Source organism: Chrysochloris asiatica, unplaced genomic scaffold (assembly GCF_000296735.1).
Source record: "Chrysochloris asiatica unplaced genomic scaffold, ChrAsi1.0 scaffold00094, whole genome shotgun sequence".
NCBI lineage: Eukaryota > Metazoa > Chordata > Mammalia > Afrosoricida > Chrysochloridae > Chrysochloris > Chrysochloris asiatica.
The window spans coordinates 10,385,835-10,391,496 of NW_006408612.1; the positions used below are offsets into that span (position 1 = coordinate 10,385,835).

Below are 5,662 nucleotides of genomic sequence, written 5' to 3' on the forward strand. Positions count from 1 at the left end.
CACACAACAACAACAACAAATCAAAAACAAGAGCTAAATATTGAAACTGTGAAAATACATTTAGGGCAAGTGCTTTGATGGCAGGAAAAGCCTTTCTCACCTATAGCATCATAGTTAAATTCAGGTACTTTGCAAAATGATTCTGATGTTAATTCAACCAATTGTACTTGGAGTCTAAATCTAAGATTTCCCTACACCCAATTTTGTTAAAGCTGTGCAGAGTTTGTTGTTGTTGCTAAATGCAGTCTAGTCAATTATGAATCATAGCGATGGTGTATAGGGTTTCCAAGGCTATGAATCTTTATGGGAGCAGAAAGTCTCATCTTCCTCCGTGGAGGGGCTGCTGGCCTCGAACCACAGACTCTGTGGTTAGCAGTCCAGTGTTTATCTTGCATTCCCATACAGAGTTTGCTTTTATTTTTGTTGCTAAGCACTGTTGAGTTGGTTGGACTCATAGTGATCCTGCCTAGTGTTTCTGAGACTGTAAATATTTCCTGTACAGTGGATGGTGTACTCGATCTGCTGATCTCGTGGATTGAAGTTCAATGTTTATGCTACAGAGCCACAGTACTCTCTAAATATTACTATTTGTCTGGTTGGTTCGTAAGTGCTGTCAAATTGGTTCTGACTCATATTGATCCTGTGTAGCAGGAGTGAAGAACCTTTTTTCTGCCAAGGGCCATTTGGATATTTATAACATTATCTGAAGGCCATGCAAAATTATAGACTTAAAAATAAGCCTGCTACTACAAGAATAAGCAAGTTGTTCGCCAGGAAGCCATCAAGGCAAGCAATCAAGTGCCTTTAGGACAAATCTCTCTCCAAGACTGAAACTCAAAGGGAACACATGAGCAGGCATGTAAGCTGGCTGATGACCACATTGGTCTACTGGTGAATGGAAGAGGGGGAAAGGCAGCAATAAAGAAATGGGCTGAGTTCAACCATGGTCCATTGACTCCCATTGACCTGAAGATGAGAGAGAGAAGAGGAAGCGCTGGTTGGTCCAAAGTGTGTTGAGACCTGGGGACACATGAGCTCATGGACAAGGACGTAGTCACAGAGGGCTAGAGCTGAGAGTGAAGCATCCAGCTGATATGAAGTGAGGGAAGATGCACAAGAACACAAAACTTGCAGACAGTACCCATTTGACCCAGCCTCGATGGCTTGATAATCAGAACTTGACTAGAGGAAGATTAAAAAAAATTTTTTTTGGAAGTGAGGGTAAATTGCTAAAATTTGATGAACTTGACCTATACTCATGGATGTTGTTGTTGTTGTTGTTGTTGTTGTTGTTAGGTGCCATCGAGTCGGTACCGACTCATAGCGACCTTATACACAGCAGAATGAAACACTGCCCTATCCAGGGCCAACCTCACTATTGTTGCCACACTTAAGTCCATCGATGCTGCCACTTGGCCAATCCATCTCGTTGGGGGTCTTCCTCCTTTTCTCTGACCCTCCACCTTACCAAACATGATATCCTTCTCCAGTGACTGCTCCCTCCTGACAATATGTCCAAAGTATGAGAGATGAAGTTTGGCAATCTTGGCTTCAAAGGAGCACTCTGGCTGCACTTCTTCCAAAATGGATCTATTGGTTCTTTTGGCAGCCCATGGCACTTTCAATATTCTCCTCCAATACCATAACTCAAAGGCATCAATTCTTCTACGGTCTTCCTTATTCACTGTCCAGCTTTCGCATGCATATGCGGTTTCTGAAAACACCATGGCTTTGGTCAGGCACACCTTAGTCAGGCACACCTCAAGCTGACATCTTTGCTCTTCAACACTTTAAAGTAGCTCAAAATACCAACAGAGAGGGAAGGAGTCTTCACATCAAGTATCAATCCTATCCCCTCTGTATACAGGGTAGATAGGGACAGGCAACTTAGACAATGGCTACCTAAACTGAAGGGGCGATAAAGGCATGAAGTAAATGGCTTACAAGTTTTCAAGAGGGAGTATAGTTTAAAAGTGTGCAGGACAAGATAGAGTCTCCACTGAAGAATTTTCATCTTGTCTAGATGGGTCTGACGAAAAGAGATGGGGATAAGAGTCTTATGATTTAATAGTAAGTAATTGTTATCATGACTAATTGTGACTGTCACAATTGTAAAGGTAGAAATTTTATAACAACTATAGGGGAGTAGTTAATCTTACAGTCCAAAAACAGAGGACCCTAGGACTATCAAGGGAGAAGAGCAGAGACAGAATGTAGGACTCTATCCAGAGAAGCAGTGACACCAGAGATGGAGGCAGAGATGGGTACATGGAAAGAGGGAGCAGCTGAGGACTCTAGACTCAAGGAATTAGAGGGACTGAGAGCTGGTGGCCATGAGGCAGGCTTGCAGGATGTGCACTGTAGTGGTTTAAATTATTAAATATGCCTGAGTGCTAAAAAAAAAAGCTAAAATGAATATAGAGAAACATTGTTAGCTGATAGTACACGGATGGGATTATAATCTTTGTAATGAAACAAAGTGTATGATGTGTTGAATGTAAAACTGATATTCTGCCCTATAAACTTTCACTCAATTCAAAATAAAAACTTTAAAAAAAATTAGCCTGCTATATTTGTTCAATCTCATTTAATTAACTCACCCTTAATGTGATGGCTTATCAATAGAGAAAAGACTGAAGTTGTCAAGGACTTCATTCATCTTGGATCAAATATCAACACTCACGGAAGCAGCAGTCAAGAAATCAAATGATGTATTGCATTAAGCAAATCTGCTGCACAAGACCTTTTTCAAGTGTTGAAGAGCAAAGATGTCAGCTCAAGGACTAAGGTGTGCCTGACCCAAGCCATGATATTTTCAATAACCCCATATGCATGCAAAAGCTGGACAGTGAATAAGGAAGACCATAGAATAATTAATGTTTTGAGTTATGGTGTTGGAGGAGAATATTGAAAGTGCTATGGGCTGCTAAAAGAACCAACAGATAGACCCATTTTGGAAGAAGTGCAGCCAGAGTGCTCCTTGGAGGCCAAGATAGCCAAACTTCGTCTCTCATACATCGGACATATTGTCAGGAGAGAGCAGTCACTGGAGAAAGATACAATGTTTGGTAAGATGGAGGGTCAGAGAAAAAGAAGAAGACCGCAACAAGATGGATTGGCCAAGTGGCAGCATTGATGAACTCAAGTATGGCAACAGTAGTGATGTTGGCCCAGGATTGGGCAATATTTCGTTCTGTGGTGCATAAATAAGGTCGCTATGAGTCGGTACCGACTTGATGGCACCTAATAACAACAATGTGATGGCTAAGGAGCTCTGGTAGCATAGTGGTTACGAGTCAGGCTGTTAACTTCAAGGTCAGCAGTTCAAAACCACCAGCAGGAGAAAGATAAGCCTTTCTGCTCCCATAAAGATTTACAGCCTCAGAAAACTTATACGGGGTTGCTATGAGTTGGAACTGACTCCAAGGCACATAACCAATCAAGTAACCATATACCCATAGGCCAGACGTTCCCCACCCCTGCTGTATTTGTTGTTGTTAAGTACCATGGTGTCAGTTCTGACTCATTGTACCCTGCAGAGGGTTTCCGAGGCTATAAATCTTTACATGAGCAGAAAGCCTCATCTTTCTTCCGTGGAACAGCTGGTAGTTTTGAACTGCTGACCCTGAGGTTAGCAGCCCAATTTGTAACCACTACGCTACCAGAGCCCCTGCTGTATAGAAACTTTTATTAGTTTGAGATTAAGCATGTAAAGATTAAGCATGTAAGCACAGGACCTAAATAAATACTCAACGTTATTGTTAAGTGCCATGGAGTGGGCTCTGACCCACAGTGGCCCTGCATAGGGTTTCCAAGGATTAGCTGGTAAGCTTGCTCTACCGACTTTGTGGTTCAAACCAATTTTGCAGTCCAGTGGATTTTCCCACAGCACCACACCAGGACTTGCAATCCTATCTCATCAATATGAAATGCACAGAGATAGATTAATTTGCAGAAATGCCTTGGTCATTTTCTCATGATTTGAAATTTTCCTGGATCAAAAGCCCTTTTGGAGTTTATCCTGAGGTTTTAAATCTCTCTACTGCCTAAATCCTATACAGGGTCACTATGGATCGTGACCAACTCAATGGCACTTCACAACGACAACACCACCGCCTAATCTGGAGTTCTGGTTTAGCGCTGTAGGATAAGCATTGAACTGCTAACTGCAAGGTCAGTGGTTCAAACCCACCAGTTGCTCTTTGGAAACCATATGCAAGGTTGTTATGCATTGGAACTGACTCAACAGCACTAATCTATTACGCTCATAGAAGTATCTTTATCTTATCTTATTTGGAAAAGTTAAATATAAATTCTCAGTTTGCCATTTGAATTTTTTCACAGAGTACCAGGATTCTAATAAAAACCAGTTTATTAGGGGCAGATGAAGTGTCTGGCTAAAGAATCTATCAAAAACTTTCTTTTGAATAAATGCACATACAATCCCTTATGGATGAGCAGGGAGAAATGAGGTCCCATCAGCTAATACCAGCACACTGTTCTTGCAGAAGGGAGGACGGTACTATTGTGATACCCTCACAGAATCTAGAAAAACCAGCAGATTCCTCATAAGGAAATATTATTTAAGAATTCCCTATTGAATCTATTTCCTCCTTTCAAGCAGTTTGGTCCTAAAGGGTTTCCTGGGATGCTAGTTGCAAAGTCAGCAGTTTGAATCCACCAGCTGCTTCACATTAGAAAGATGAGGCTTTCTACTACTGTGAAGATTTATAGCTTCAGAAACTCTGTACAGGGTCACTATAAATCAGAAGTGACTCACTCAATGGCACACAATAGCAGCTGCAGCATTCAGGAAGGTACCCATTGCCATTGAGTGGATTCTACTCACGGTGACCCAGGTATTACAGAATAGAACTGGGCTCCATAGGGCTTTCTTGGTATGGTGCATCACTGGACATCACAAGGTCAGTGGTTCAAACCCATCAGCCCCTTCTCGGAAACACTTTATAGGGGTGCTATGAGTCTAACTGACTTGAAAGCACTTAACAATAAATCTTTATTGAACTAGTTCACCAGATCTTTCTTTCGGGGAGCCACTGGATGGGTTCAAACGCCAGCCTTTAGGTTAGCAGCTGAATGTAAGCTAAGCCATGTAGGCTTCTTCAGGCAGTAGGGCTTCCTATTGTTCCAGTGACTCTCAGTGTTTCCTTACACACGTACCACAACACTGAGAATTGGGCCATATGTACCTAGTTTTCTAACCAGAAGAAACATAGAAAAATGTATACATAAAATTCTCGTATAAAAAATATTCTCCTGTGAAAGGTAGAGTTAGGGTTTGGGTTAGGGTTCCGGTTAGAGTTTATTACTTTATATTATTGTGAACACAAATAATTTATCTATGTGCTTAATTTTCTCTATGGGCAGTTTTGGAAGTGAGCAATTCCCCAGGAGCACGTTTTTTCTTGTTTGCATTTTAGACAGTGGGATATTTTTCTGTGGGCTTTTTTCATACAAACACCAATTTCATGTACACAATCAATTTAGTCATCATACAATTCTGACTACATGTAAATGTTGTTGTTGATAAGTGCATTTGAGTCGGTTCTGACTCATAGCAACCTGTATAGGGTTTCCGAGGAACAGGCTTAGTTGGCTTGAACAGCTGACCTTGTGGTTCAAAGTCCAGTGCTGATGCTAT

At 41.5% G+C, this 5,662-nt stretch overlaps 1 protein-coding gene across 1 annotated transcript in view; it reads right to left on the reverse strand.

Annotated features, from left to right (window-relative positions):
* PDE11A (phosphodiesterase 11A) overlaps window positions 1-5,662 on the reverse strand; it is a 747,671-nt gene that overhangs the window by 262,522 nt on the left and 479,487 nt on the right. The gene's annotated exons all lie outside the window — the stretch shown is intronic.